Source organism: Pseudorasbora parva, chromosome 2 (genome assembly GCF_024679245.1).
Source record: "Pseudorasbora parva isolate DD20220531a chromosome 2, ASM2467924v1, whole genome shotgun sequence".
Lineage (NCBI taxonomy): Eukaryota > Metazoa > Chordata > Actinopteri > Cypriniformes > Gobionidae > Pseudorasbora > Pseudorasbora parva.
In genome coordinates, this window is record NC_090173.1 from 2405034 (window position 1) to 2421332 (window position 16299).

At 39.3% G+C, this 16299-nt stretch overlaps 1 long non-coding RNA gene across 2 annotated transcripts; it reads right to left on the reverse strand.

The window, feature by feature from the left end:
- Positions 1–332: 332 nt before the first annotated feature.
- On the reverse strand, positions 333–12791 carry LOC137090541 (uncharacterized). Of its 2 annotated transcripts, none has more exons than XR_010907889.1 (6): positions 12658–12791; positions 12151–12215; positions 11798–11821; positions 11553–11617; positions 10960–11041; positions 333–473 (listed from the first exon to the last, which is right to left on the reverse strand). It is a non-coding gene; the product is annotated as an uncharacterized lncRNA (long non-coding RNA). The 2 variants fall into 2 exon arrangements; XR_010907888.1 differs by having other exon boundaries at positions 10888–11041.
- Positions 12792–16299: the final 3508 nt, after the last annotated feature.

Below are 16299 nucleotides of genomic sequence, written 5' to 3' on the forward strand. Positions count from 1 at the left end.
AGTGTTATAGTTTGCTGGCTTTTCCTCTTCTGTTGGAATTTTCCCACAAAGTAAATTCTGACCAATCGAAAAGCAGTTTTGGTAATACACCATGGCCAATGAGTGATGTGGATGTTGTCACGTGTTTCAACTGGTTCGGACCAAAGCAATCAGTGTGGTGTGAAAAGGAACCAAAAAAGCTGTAAAATGCAACAATGTATTATTTAATTGTTTGGCCTTGGTTCAGACAAAATTAACTGAACTAGAGATGTGAAAGCACTTACTCAAGTAAGTGCACTGATGTGTGACTATTCTTTACAACTACAAATCCCACTGTCACAGATGTTCAGTTTTTCTATAATAATACCCTCACAGAACAGGGTAGCAATCAGCCATCCATGCAAAAGCAGAGGTCAGTGTGGTGGACTGTTGGTACATCTGTCCAGGCCAACATTTGATGTCTTCATGCCTTCAACTGGGGATTTCCAGAGAACCTGTAACAAAAATAGGACAGTTCAAAATCCATTGTACATACCAGGGTTTCCGTTGTCCGGTAATTACCGGACATTGGCCAGGAAAAAAATTAAATGTCCGACAAAATGAAATCTTTTCGGTCAAATTGTCAGATTAAAACTGCCTCTTATCGATACCGTAAGCCTGCGACGTGATGTCCTCGCTGTCATGACAGTGCTCCATGGCTATGGAGGATTGCAATTCTCCACAGCTTGCGAAGTCCTCATATGTGATTTCAGCGAAATGTATCCAGAGTGGACCAACTCGCCAAGATAGCCTGTGTAATCCCTGTCTCAAAGGTTCCTGCAGAGAGGGGGTTCTCGCCGCAGAATCGGATAAAGACGAAGCAGCGAAGTCGCCTTGTGGAGAACAAGGTTACGCGGCTTATGCGCATTGCAAGTTGTGGAGAGACACTGGGAACTTTTGATTTTAAGTCGGCAACTGCACAATTCAGCACTGCAAAAAAGCGTAAAAAGTAGCCAAATGACACGAGACAAGGTTATAGGCCTAGTCAATTGTTTGTTCAAGTTCATTTGACAAGGAGTCATTTCACACGGTGGCCAATTGAAATGTTACCAACTAAATGAGACATACTGAGTTTATAATTAAATTTTCTTGAGTAAAAACAATGCTATATTCAGATATTTTATGTTGGTTTGCCAAAATGAGCTTTGGCGTGCATATGGTACGCAGTTTTTCACGTACATATGATATGCACTATAAGGCGAATTAAGAGGGGGTAGCATTGCTGATACAATGTTATATCAGATTTAAAATATGTACAATAACAATTGCAGAAAAATGTGTATTAAGATGTCCGGAAATCAATTAAATAGTTCATTTATTGATATAGATCTCATTTAATTATTGCATCTAAACACAATAGTGTTGTGCCAAGATTTTTCACGTGAATAAAGGCAAATAGATTTGCACACTTTGTTTATAATCCCTGGTCTAGTCTGTTAAACTTGTCAGAAGTTCTCGTTTCTAATCTGCCCTCGTAGCCTATTTTTTCTCTCATCAAAACCGAATACCATCAGTGGTTGTACATCTAGAGCAGGGAAAGTTTTTGTGCATTTTGTTTCGTGATCTGACCGGAACAAACAAAAAGTCTCTACAACGGCGTTAAGCATCTTCCTATTGACAGAAATGAGAGAGTGAGGGGGAGGTGTGAGGAAAGATGTTTCGGCCGGGACTTTTTACTGCGCCGAGCCGAAGTACTCTCAGAAGTGCTAATCCGCCATACATTATAGTTCTCCTTTTTAATCCGATTAGAGAAGTACCACGTTTTATTTTGTCACCATACTTGATCGTTCAACTACTCGTGTAACTGTATTTAAATAGGGGAAACGTGGAGGTGTTTGGTACTTCTAACTTGATCTCTGTTTGGTTCCATAGTGAATGAACTGGGCTTAGTGGGCTAAAGCTGGGCATACACTGTGTGATTTCTATGGGTTTTCAGCAAGGTTACCTTCTCACACTGTACGAGTAGATCGCATGCGATGTAAAGCCAAAGCTCACGATTGATGTGCTCACACTGTGCGGTCCGACCGTCGAGCGCGTCTTGACTGCTCACACTGTACGGGTGAAAAATGCGCAATAAAACCCCCGTGGCGACGAAAGACCATGGTGTATTATAGAGAGGTAAATGCATCAGCTATTGATATCAAGAGGATTTAGAATGTATGTATAAAATTATTATTATTATTAGAGTAGGCCTACTTTTATTATTAAATTGAAATTACATTAATTTGCCCCCTCCCCCCAACAATAATGCATAATCGACACACTGCATAATAAAATAATAGATAGATTACTCCTCACTATTTAAAAACATAGCCCGATTAAACAAGGAATTATAGGTCTATAATTATATGATTAATGTCAGAACACTGCAATAATAATGTCCGTCTAAATGAAAAGTAAGAGCAGATTTATCTAAACACAACTTGTTTAACACAAAATGGCCCTACTTCTCTTCTATTTTTTTTTCTCACAATATGGACCAAAATAGAAATATTAAGAAAATAAATAAGAAAGAAAATAAGGCAATAGGCTATGCGTTATCAGTATGTTGAATTACATTTATCACTCGTTGTCTGAGAATATGCGCCGAAAGCTTGTCAGATTTTACTTTCACTTTCTGTAGTGAATAATGGACTGGGTTTGAGACTGCGTTTAAACTGCGCATTGCGTGATATCCACTGACTCGCGTTCATGAAGAAAAAGAATACATTGCAACATGACATTGTGTCAAGATGGACATGGTTAAATATTAATTAATATTAAAAAATAAAAAAATAAAAATAAAATGTGAAAGTAAAACAAGTAAATTAATGATCAACTAGCTAAATGAATAATATGCACTGGATATATACAACACAAACTGGAGGCACAACAGTTTACTTAATTTCTGCTGTTTGATAGCTGCCTACATAATTAAAGATCTCCCTCTTTTCGTTTTCTTCCTTAATGCTTTTAAAAATTAAATGGTTGAACTTCTGCTTTGGCGCAGACGCAGTGAGGGGAAATAGGTCATCAGTTCGTGGCTTTGCTTCAGCTGTGCGATAACCTCACGAGGGGCGAGCAGAATATCTGACACGCCAGAAGTTAATCCGACCATCCGATTCCCGATCGTGAGAGGTTTGTCGCCTCTCGTTTCCCCCTGTACATCGCGACAAATGACGCACGATAAACCTCAAAATCGGCGCGACCAAAAAAAGAGTCGCACGAGTCAGAATTCGGCTCGAAATCGGACGAAAATCGCACAGTGTATGCCCGGCTTAAGCTAAATGCTATCAGATCATTACTGCGTGTCAGAGAGATTAAGTGCACGCACTGAGACGAGAGAGGTATGTATCAACTTGTTTAAGTTAAGGGAATAACATGGTTTAATATGAAAAAGCGGTGAAGTAACCCTTTAAATAATAGCTAATGTACAGGCCTGCAGAAAGGTACAGCAATTGAATAAAGTAATCAGATGTTTTTTCCTAAAACGTTCGATTTTGACATCTTAATTTCAAAAGACTATATCTTAAAAGTGATAAAAGATAGAAACTTTCTGTAAATTAGAGAAATATTAAGGAGGACCCTAAGTTTATGTAGAGATTACATTTTCCCATCTAATTTGCATATTATGACGTCATAACGTGGGGGCCATCTTGGATTATAGAATTTTCATGAAAAGCCACATGATTAAATGATGAAATGCAGCCCTTCTTTACCCCCAAAATGTCCCTCACCTTCTGTGTGCTATATTGCACAATACTGAATGTTCAGGTAAATAGTAAATAGTAAACAAACTGTGTAAATCATTACAAATAAATGGTAGAAACAAACCGAATGCATGTAGCGGTTTGCCTTTTGCTGTAGAGATTTCCCATTTCCTACATACAGTAAGCACTCTGATTGCATATATGGGGCACATATATATTATATATTATGCATAATAGCCCCTCTGCCCCGTGTCACAGCGCGTCTGCTCGTGTCGAGTGCACAGCCAGTGTTCCCTAGTGAAAAAAAAGTATACTTTGTTGTATTTCAAATATATTCTCTTTTCCGATAGTATAGTAGAAATATACTTACAAAAAATGTACCATTTCTAAATATATAAAAAATATATTAGCATCATATTTCAAAATACAACTTTTAACACACTTTAAAATAATTGTATTTTAGTATATTTTCTAAAAATATATTTTGGAAAAATATACTTTAAATGAAAGTTCAGTGTACTTTTGTAAAGTGTACTTATTTGAACATTACTTTAAAATATATTTTGTATATATTTTAAACTTATGCTCAAAATTGTCATTGTTAACAATGCACTAAAAGCATATTTTAAAAATACATAATTAATATCATTAAGCTGTATAAAAAGTTATAAATACTGTTTAAGGTTATTTATTCATGCTTAACTGTTCAAGCTTAAGCATTAATAAATAAGTGATAATAAATTATTATTATATAAATAAATTATTATATGGACTAAAAGCCCATTTTTAAATATATGCAGTGTATGCTATAAGCCCTTCTTTAGTTGTGATTTAAGTGTAAATATGTTTAATAAGTTTACACTGGCAAAGAAGAATCCAACAGCACACTTAAAAATACAACGCAAGAAAATATGAGTTAAATAGTTTTCTTATCGTAATTCAAATGTCTCTTCATTGATCTGTGACCAATCAGATTGTGTTGCTCAATGCCTGCAGCCAATCAGAGGTAGAGCTGCTGACGGTACTCGTCCTTATGACGCTCACTCGCGGGAGGTTTGCAGCCTTGCAGGTGAAGTACAATGTTGCGTTACATTAATTATTTAATAAAACACTGAGAGCGGAAAGTACATTGCTCATTCTTCTGACCAGTTCAACTACGTCACATCACTGCCTGACCTTGATGGTGACGATAAACTGTTTTGGAATAAAATGGCCAAACGTTACGCGATCCCGAAAAGCACCGGAAAAAGTCCTTCTGTTTGGAGGTAAGTAATATGTTATGTCACTAAACGTGAATAAAAAGTTGAATGAACATGCACTTGACCTTATCTCGTATATTCTGTTAACAGATAGCGTTCTTCACGAGTGTTTGCTGTCAACTGTCCCTGTGTAAGCGGCTATCAGACGCAAGTGTAATGAGCAGCTCACCAGAAAATTGAATATAATGTGTAATTTATATGTATAGAGATGGTCAGTGGAATTAGTTCAATGATAGGTTTTCCAACATCGTCCAGTGTTAATTTAATGAAAAACATAGTAAGTTCATTTTGTTTAGCTTTGCTGAAACCATGTGAAACCATTTATAAAAATCGTTGGGCTTGTTTAATGAAATGTCTCTTCATTAGTTATGTGTGTTAGATTTGATTCATTTATTGTAATGTCCTTGAAAACAAATGCATTCAACATTGGGAAAGTAAGTCAGTAAGTAATTCATTAAAATGTAAGGTAGCACATTAAAATACTGTATTGTATCATCTCCGCATGTATGTCTACGCCTAAACGAACCATCATCTCCGCATGTATGTCTACACCTAAACAAACCATCATCTCCGCGTGTATGTCTACGCCTAAACGAACCATCATCTCCGCGTGTATGTCTACGCCTAAACGAACCATCATCTCCGCATGTATGTCTACACCTAAACAAACCATCATCTCCGCGTGTATGTCTACGCCTAAACGAACCATCATCTCCGCGTGTATGTCTACGCCTAAACGAACCATCATCTCCACGTGTATGTCTACACCTAAACGAACCATCATCTCCACGTGTATGTCTACACCTAAACAAACCATCATCTCCACGTGTATGTCTACACCTAAACGAACCATCATCTCCGCGTGTATGTCTACGCCTAAACGAACCATCATCTCCGCGTGCATGTCTACACCTAAACGAACCATCATCTCCACGTGTATGTCTACACCTAAACGAACCATCATCTCCACGTGTATGTCTACGCCTAAACGAACCATCATCTCCACGTGTATGTCTACACCTAAACGAACCATCATCTCCGCGTGTATGTCTACACCTAAACGAACCATCATCTTCGCGTGTATGTCTACACCTAAACGAACCATCATCTTCGCGTGTATGTCTACGCCTAAACGAACCATCATCTCCGCGTGTATGTCTACACCTAAACGAACCATCATCTCCGCGTGTATGTCTACGCCTAAACGAACCATCATCTCCACGTGTATGTCTACGCCTAAAAGAACCATCATCTTCGCGTGTATGTCTACGCCTAAACGAACCATCATCTCCGCGTGTATGTCTACACCTAAACGAACCATCATCTCCGCGTGTATGTCTACGCCTAAACGAACCATCATCTCCGCGTGTATGTCTACGCCTAAACGAACCATCATCTCCGCGTGTATGTCTACGCCTAAACGAACCATCATCTCCGCGTGTATGTCTACGCCTAAACGAACCATCATCTCCGCGTGTATGTCTACGCCTAAACGAACCATCATCTCCGCGTGTATGTCTACGCCTAAATGAACCATCATCTCCGCGTGTATGTGTACGCTGTGTGATTCTGCCAACCTGATCTGACAGAATTAATATTTATAGCCTAATTTTATATTTTGGAGCAACTAACTCCACTCCTACCATAAACCTACCCACTCTCAACAATATAAAACACGTAACAGGCAAATAAATGTACAGTCACAGGTATTTACTGCAAAAACGGACCAAAAACAGTATAAAAGTATAAACTCATGTTTCATTCCAAGTCTTCTGAAGTCAGACGATATCTCCATGTGAAGAACAGAGTTGATCTTAATGTTTTAGTCGTTGAAATGATCATCGGGCCCCTTCGTGAACAGAACACACACGCACTCGTTAATATTTCTGATTCAAATGATACACGAGACGACAATGATGAGAATGATGCGATCGGTCACGAGACACACGAGAGCCAATGGCATTTTACAATCAAAGCTGACGTAATAACGCAATTGGTCACGAGACATACGACAGCCAATGCTGTCAAAGCTGACGTGACGTTTCTTCCGGTGGCAATATTTAAAATGTATTAATCTTTTGCGGATGGAGTCGACGTTCTGATCGCTTTTGGGGATTTTCTTCACACAAATCAATCGTTTGGCCTCAGAACACTTGGAGTATTTGTACTTTCTGAATAAATTGTGCCTGCAGTCGTATCTGCCTGTTATCCTGTTTTTATAATACACAAATGGGCAGGTTTAGAGAAGAGTTTGAGTTACATCTTCAAAATGTGTCTGAATATGTGTGTGTCCACAAGGTAAATGGATTAATAAACATACTAAATTATGTTTTTTTGAAAATGTAAAAATGCAGAATGTTTCTTGTGATGGGTAGGTTTAGGGACTGTGTGTGTGTGATGGGTAGGTTTAGGGACTGTGTGTGTGTGATGGGTAGGTTTAGGGACTGTGTGTGTGTGATGGGTAGGTTTAGGGGCTGTGTGTGTGTGTGATGGGTAGGTTTAGGGACTGTGTGTGTGTGATGGGTAGGTTTAGGGACTGTGTGTGTGATGGGTAGGTTAAGGGGCTGTGTGTGTGTGATGGGTAGGTTAAGGGGCTGTGTGTGTGTGATGGGTAGGTTTAGGGACTGTGTGTGTGTGATGGGTAGGTTTAGGGGCTGTGTGTGTGTGATGGGTAGGTTAAGGGGCTGTGTGTGTGTGATGGGTAGGTTTAGGGGCTGTGTGTGTGTGATGGGTAGGTTTAGAGAAGAGTTTGAGTTACGCCTTCAAAATGTGTCTGAATATGTGTGTGTGTCCACAAAGTAAATGGATTAATAAACATACTAAATTATGTTTTTTTGAAAATGTAAAAATGCAGAATGTTTTTTTGTGATGGGTAGGTTTAGGGACTGTGTGTGTGTGATGGGTAGGTTTAGGGACTGTGTGTGTGTGTGATGGGTAGGTTAAGGGGCTGTGTGTGTGTGATGGGTAGGTTTAGGGACTGTGTGTGTGTGATGGGTAGGTTTAGGGGCTGTGTGTGTGTGATGGGTAGGTTTAGGGACTGTGTGTGTGTGATGGGTAGGTTTAGGGACTGTGTGTGTGATGGGTAGGTTAAGGGGCTGTGTGTGTGTGATGGGTAGGTTTAGGGGCTGTGTGTGTGTGATGGGTAGGTTTAGGGGCTGTGTGTGTGTGATGGGTAGGTTTAGGGGCTGTGTGTGTGTGATGGGTAGGTTTAGGGGCTGTGTGTGTGTGTGATGGGTAGGTTTAGGGGCTGTGTGTGTGTGTGATGGGTAGGTTTAGGGGCTGTGTGTGTGATGGGTAGGTTTAGGGGCTGTGTGTGTGAGATGGGTAGGTTTAGGGGCTGTGTGTGTGAGATGGGTAGGTTAAGGGGCTGTGTGTGTGTGTGATGGGTAGGTTTAGGGGCTGTGTGTGTGTGATGGGTAGGTTTAGGGGCTGTGTGTGTGAGATGGGTAGGTTAGGGGCTGTGTGTGTGATGGGTAGGTTTAGGGGCTGTGTGTGTGTGTGATGGGTAGGTTTAGGGGCTGTGTGTGTGTGATGGGTAGGTTTAGGGGCTGTGTGTGTGATGGGTAGGTTAAGGGGCTGTGTGTGTGATGGTTAGGTTTAGGGGCTGTGTGTGTGTGATGGGTAGGTTTAGGGGCTGTGTGTGTGTGATGGGTAGGTTTAGGGGCTGTGTGTGTGTGATGGGTAGGTTTAGGGGCTGTGTTTGTGTGTGATGGGTAGGTTTAGGGGCTGTGTGTGTGTGTGTGATGGGTAGGTTTAGGGGCTGTGTGTGTGTGATGGGTAGGTTAGGGGCTGTGTGTGTGATGGGTAGGTTTAGGGGCTGTGTGTGTGTGATGGGTAGGTTTAGGGGCTGTGTGTGTGATGGGTAGGTTTAGGGGCTGTGTGTGTGTGATGGGTAGGTTTAGGGGCTGTGTGTGTGTGATGGGTAGGTTTAGGGGCTGTGTGTGTGATGGGTAGGTTTAGGGGCTGTGTGTGTGATGGGTAGGTTAAGGGGCTGTGTGTGTGTGATGGGTAGGTTTAGGGGCTGTGTGTGTGTGATGTGTAGGTTAAGGGGCTGTGTGTGTGATGGGTAGGTTAAGGGGCTGTGTGTGTGTGATGGGTAGGTTAAGGGGCTGTGTGTGTGTGATGGGTAGGTTTAGGGGCTGTGAGTGTGTGATGGGTAGGTTTAGGGGCTGTGTGTGTGATGGGTAGGTTAAGGGGCTGTGAGTGTGTGATGGGTAGGTTTAGGGGCTGTGTGTGTGTGATAGGTAGGTTTAGGGGTAGGGGCAGTGTAGGGGGGTAGAAAGAAACGGCATTGATAAACACGCTAAAAAGCGATTATGCGTCTTTATAGCACGCCAAAATGGCATATGAATTGGCGTGTCATACATACGCCATTTCATGAGATCAGTCTGCACAGAGACAGATCTTCTCAAAGCGCACGTGAGTTTTTATTCGCGTCTTCTGGCTGTACACGCGGGTGATGACGGTGAAAATGACGATGGTCATATTCGAACATACGGCAGCACTCGCATGCATTGAACAAAATTCACAAAGAGAGACCGCTTTGCCCGTTTTTCTTTTATTATCGCTGTTGTTGTAGTGTATAACTGAGGAGCCAGTGCGTGTATCCATCGACAGAAACAGAAACAAAGCATCATTTTCAAGTTATAACCCATATTATATAGTTCGGCCCTATTGTTACGGTGAAAGTCTTTCGGTGGCCGAAAATTTGGTGCATCCCTACTAAATAATGACTTCTATAGTGATGGGTGATTTTAAAACACTTCTTCCTGAAGCATCGGAGCATATCGATTCATGATTCGGATTGCGTGTCAAACCGCCAAACTGCTGAAATCACGTGACTTTGACGATCCGAATCATGATTCGATAGTGATTCATAACGGTTCGAAGCTTCAGGAAGCGGTGTTTTGAAATCAGCCATCACTATATAAGTCGTTATTTTGCTTTTTTTGCGGACAAAAACTATTCTCATCACTTCATAAAATGATTGTAGAATAACTGTAGTGAGATTTTTCATTTTTGGGTGAACTAACCCATTAAATTCATATAACAAGATTATAACCGATAATTCCCTTAGATTTTGAAAAATGTAATTCAATTTTGTGGAAAAGTTTTCCTTAATTTAAGTTCGTTCAATAGCTTTGTTTTTGAGTGTATTTTCCAGACTAACAATGTAACATTAAACCTATCAAAATAAATTAAAGGGATAGTTCACCCAAAAATGAAAATGTGATGTTTATCTGCTGACCCGCAGGGCATCTGAGATGTAGGTGTGTTTGTTTTTTCAGTAGAACTCAAATGAAGATTTTTAACTCAACCGCTGCTCGTATGATGCATGTCAATAGGGTGTATTGACATGCATTATATGAGCGATATTAATCCATATTAAACCCTGTGGTTTGTGGCTACACATCGAAACGATCGGTTTCTGTGATAAACACAACTGTATTTGTTATTTTTTTACCTCATATAAGACGAATCTCATTTAGGATGAGTAGGTCAAAATCCCGGCGCAAACGTAGATGCCTCATTCGACCGATCCATGCAGGCACTAATAAAGCATATATCTATGATCGCACCGGGTTTTGACCTTCTTAGATGGAACTAATGGCGTTGGGAATACTAGATGAGATTCGTCTGATATGAGGTAAAAAATAACACAAATACTGTTGTGCTTCTCGCAGAAAGTGATCGTTTTGTGTTTTAAGACATCAATGTGTCGCCACGAGCCGCTGTGTTTAATATGGATTCGTATGTCTGTGTGTTTTTTACTCTCATAGAAATACACCCCATGACATGCATTATATGACCAACGGCTGAGTTAAAAATCTTCATTTGTGTTCTCCTGAAGAAATAAACACACCTACATCTCGGAAGCCCAGCAGATAAACAGCACAGTCTAATTTTTGAGTGAACTATACCTTTAATACAGATTGAAGCCTGTTGTTTTCAGTCTTTTGATGTGGGATAGTGGCAGCTATTGGGGATCTCACCATCTTCATGTACTAATTGTAGATGTCATCAAGGCCTTGTCCTGAAGAATCTCAGCACCAAACGCTGGGCTTTATATCTGATCTGGTAATAAGAGCACAGCAATAACTGTAAGAACTCTAATGATATCTTTACCCTCTGACACTGTATTGTGATATAATTCAAACATTTTAGAGGCTAATAGAGTGAGCAGTGAGTACGCTGAAAAATAACTTAAATGCCTAAAGTTGTTGACCGCCTGAACCACAGTCAGCATTTAAAGTATTTAAGTATTTAGTAAAAGTATTTAAGAATTTATCAGTAAAATATACATACAAATAGTGGGGCACTGTAGTATGGTGTCTCAGAAATGTAACTCAAAACAGACCTAGAGAAAATATATTAATATTAATGACCATAACATCCTGTTATCATAATAGTTGATCATAAATACAAACTATAACACATTACATTTGTCACCTTGTCTAATTTTGCTGATTATTTTACCCTAAAGGCTTTTCAGACGGTCTCACTGTAAGAACATGGAGTTAATGTTTTTAAAATGTACAGACCCCCAACTTTTGAACAGTAGTATAATTTTTGAGGTTTTGCTTACCAGTCATCTAGTTTTTAGCCTGAGATTTTCTTCAACAGGAGTGCAGGCCATCAGCATGGAAGAATCTAGGAACATAAACAGTTTATCACAGAGATATAATGTCAGGCTTATTAGAAGGAGACAAGCTAGAGCAGAGGTGAAACGCAGATAAGAGAAGTAGAATATACAGAGTATATATATACAATAATTTCTTAACATAATTTGTTTTAGGCTTACTTCATTTTACATTGCTCAGTGTTACTTACGTGTGGTTGTCAGAACCTTGCAAACTGTAATAAAAAATAATTTTGTAAAAGAAAATAACATGCATGGTGATATAGGTAAAATATTTTGTATGGTAACACTTTGGTATGGGAAACATTCACTTAACTTTTGCCTCAAATACATAATTTACTGCTTAATAGATAGTAAGGTAGTTGTTGTAGCGTTTAAGTTTAGTTAGATACCAGGAAGAATTTAGGGATGTTGTAGTATAAGGTCATGCATTAATATGTGCTTAATAATACTAATAAACAGCAAATGTGCAAGCTAAGAATTGTTCACTTTACTAAAGTGTTACCTTTTGTAGAAAAAATACGAAAGATTTAATGAGATTTACCCTTCTCTGTCAGCAGCCCATGGGACCATCCTTTGCCTCCGTTGTTGTATTTTTTTTTTTTTTTACTGAAATCACAGGAGGGAAAAATTGAACGTAATTGGTATTAAATAATTAAACATTAAATGTAATTTATGTAATTTGTTTACCGTGAAAGATCATTTCATTTGATTTTGGCGTTTCCTGTAATAACATTAACAGTAACTTATAGTTAGGTTAAATAAATTAGCTCACTTCCAATAACCCATTGACAGACTACCAGCAAACCTAAAAAAAAACGATCAAAGCCTCTCTTCTGCACATAAAGACGTGATTAAAAACTCACTTTCATTAGAGCTAAAGTATATTAGCAAACTGTTCTGAAAACGGTTGAGATGCTAACGGACTTTTTCAAAGACACTGAACATTTTTAATTAAGTAAATATTCGACAGAAGCGTGCCAATTACAAGTAAGAAACGTGTACGGAACAGTTTTATATTATTTGTGTAATGTTTAGGGACTAAACTTACCTGAAAGCAGCGAAAATAACAGGCGCGTGTCCGGCCCGTTTCCATGGTAACTTCCAGTGTTTGACCGTTCAACGCGCACGCCCGTCAAAGTCACGCAGCAGCATTACATAAATAAACACGTACATTACCAATTTAATGAACAGTCAGTTTATTTAGCAGATGATGACAAATGTTCAGACAGTTTGGCAACTTAAAAAACTTTGGCACAAGAGTATGACCATTTCTGACTAAAAACTGTGAGGAATTCTTGGAATCAAGAAGTGAAAACTGCGATTACAAACTGCCTGCTTCTTTTCTGATTTCCTCAAGTGAAAATTTACCTAAAACACACATTCCCATCACAGATCTCAAACTTTGCCTTTTGACTTGACCTTCAGTAACAGTTTTTACTCAAACATCGAAACAATCTCACACACACACACACACACACACACACACACACACACACACACACACACACACACACTCACTCACTCACTCACTCAGGTCGCGTTCCTCTCAAGCTTGCTGCTGCTGCACTAAATGTTTATTTCAGGAGGAAGACGCCAGAAAAAACGCTCAAGTAGCGCTCAGCCCGATGAGAACAATACAGAAATGAGTCTGTTGCTTTATAAAACTGTATAAAGTGTGTGTGATGGTGTGTAAATATGAGGAGAAATACCGCGAACTTGTCGACTCACCTCAGAGACTCGCCGCTGAAACTCAATGGGGGAGGGGCGCGCGAGCGCGAGCGAGCGGCGACGTCATCGACCGACAACAGTAGATATTTTTGTTGTTATTGTTGTTGTTGTAAAAACTGTTGTTTAGAGTTCATTGTAATTGTTGTTCTCCATTAAGCCTCTATTGTGAATGGTGACTAAACAAAATGTGTATATGGAAGACAGAGCAATCTCATTTAATGTCAGTCATGTGTGGTGGGTGAATATTTATTATGCAATTAAATACACTATTAAGCTTTTTAAAACATGTAAAGCTAAAAACAAAACACACACACACACACACACACACACACACACACACACACACACACACAAAAAAAACAATTGGACATGGATCTTTAACCTAATATATAAAAAACACCTACATATAAAATATCCAATGGCACATTTAATAGCATAATTATCCTTGTGTATCATGAATAAAATTGGTACTTGTGATCGTGATTCTATAGAAAGTCCAGCTCCTAAAATAGCATCACAGCAAAAACAGCTGCACTTATTACTGTTTGACTTTAAGTGATTTTTTCCCCTTTCTTTTCTGTAAAGGTGCTAATTTAAAGACTCAATGAAGAGTTAAAGGCACAATATGTAAGATTTGATCAGCTATTTTAATTTCAGGACACCGAGCGCTTCATTGCGTCACCTGTCAGTGATGTCATAACCGCGCTACCCTTGATTTCAGTAGAAACCATGGAAACACCAAAGATGCTTTAAAGGTAGAGTAAATATTCAATATGCTTAGCTCAAGTTGATCGCTGTTGATTTTGCAAAATTCAACTTTAGATAACAAAATGCATGTGTAAAAGCCAGTACACCGCATCCAGGAACTTTTTTTAGAGCTAAGTTAGCTTTAGCTGCTACTAATCAACAATGCTTTCATCATGGAAACTCTTACATGCAGAACACAGTATATGTTATGAATCTTACACGAAATTCATCTTCATTACAGTATAACTGATGTTATTGGAAAAACATGATGCTACCCGTTTTCTTTGCCTTGTAAATATAACTAGCTCGTTACCAAATCAAACACAGATATATTTTAAACTTTACCATTCTAGCTTGATAGTGAGTATTAAAAGACATCTTATCTGTTTATATTCATACTGATAAAGTTAGATGTTTTATTACATGTGATTCTGACATGATGTCATGACATGCACTCTGAGGTCAATAATGCGTCTTCCAGCTGATTGGTCGGTGAGGCGCGCTCATGTATTTTTTGGGGGCGTGGCTTTGGAAAGAGCCCAGAAGGGAGAAGGTGGAGTGAATGGAAATAATGAGCTGTCTTTAAAACAGTCCTGAGAGGTCTACAGACACTCAATTTTTATACTTTCTTTTTCAGAGTACTTACTTTTTAATTATGTATTGATATATAAAGAAAGTTTAAACAAGTTTGGAAAAAAAAGTTTTTTAACCAATTCCTACCTCCCCTACCTTTAATATGTAATGCGTTAATATGGCGAAAACCTACATACTGTGCCTTTAAACGCAAAAAAACGTACTGTAAAATATTTTAGAAATCGTTATTTACATTTCTCGTACGTGCATTTCTCAGCTATGCTCGTACGTTCATGTACTAAAGGTACGTTCACACCAAACGTGAATAGAGCGTCTGGAGCGATTGATTTCCATGTTAAGTCAATGGAAAGGCGCGTTGACGCGCGTCTGGAGGTCCTGAGGCACGATAGACACGTTTCGTGCTGTGCCATGGACGCGATTCCGCCTCTTTCACACGAATAACGCGAATTTGAAGCGAATTGAGCGTCTTGCGCGTGTGGTGCTTTTTGTGCATTCACGCGTTTAAAGCGAATTCGCGTCTACGCCCGAGTTGAAAAATTTGAACTTTGCCGTCAATTCGCGCCGCGTTAACCAATGAGGAGCCTGCTTGCTGCTGCCACGTGATGAGAAACCCTGCATATAATTAAAAAAAAATACTGATATTTTGTCACTAAATGTAGTTTTAATGCTTTTCAGTTGATAATGTAGTTGTTTAAAGCTAAAATATGTGGTTTACCTAGGATGTTTTACTCATAGACAGAGCTTATTTAAAAAGAACACCCTTGCGTTTTTGGAGTTGTGAGCTCCAGGCGATCTCCGGGCGCTCAGCGCTCGTTAACCCCAGCGAGAGCAGCCTTTCCTCGGCCAGTCCTTCTGGCATTTGCCGCTGGCTCGGATGTCTCTGTAGAGGTTAACATGACATATACTTCGTCTTGTGTACATCTAATGGGCGATCTTTGGTCCAATTAATCTGTTGTTGCCTACCAAATCATTTTGACTGAGGGCAAAGTAAAGTTTCATAACTTTATATTTTATTTAAATATACATGCAGTGAAGATAATCAAGGTAGTGTGTTGGCTGAACCACATGTGTGGCTGTTAATGCTTAATATATTTCACCTGGAGCGCCTTTAACACGCGTATATTTTGGTTCAAATGCTCGATTTCTACTCGCGTCCAATTAGCTGCGGACGAGCGAATGGATTCAAAACATCAAACTAGACGCCGTAGACGCGATTTTGACGCTCAATTTGCGTTTGGTGTGAACGTAGCGTAACAGAGTTCAACAGAACGTGAGACCATATTTGGCTAACGATGCCTTTGGGAAACGCTCCCCAGAACAGTGTTTGGAGCCTAACATGTCCCGTCAGATGGCTGTTTTTGCTCTTATAAAGCTGATTTATCTAATAGCTTGGACTGTTTATTCATCGGCAGCCTGAAAGTCAGAGGACAGAGCAGTGAGAAACAATGAAACGTGACAATATCATTGTAAAAGTTTCCACAAATCAAGCACTATCTAAAATCCAAGTGATTTTGCATTGACACAGACGGTTTAAAAAGAAGAAAAAAAACATGTAAATGTTCCATCCTGACTAGGACTTAAAAAAAGTGAGATGTTCTTCAAAAAAGCCGTCATGTGGTTC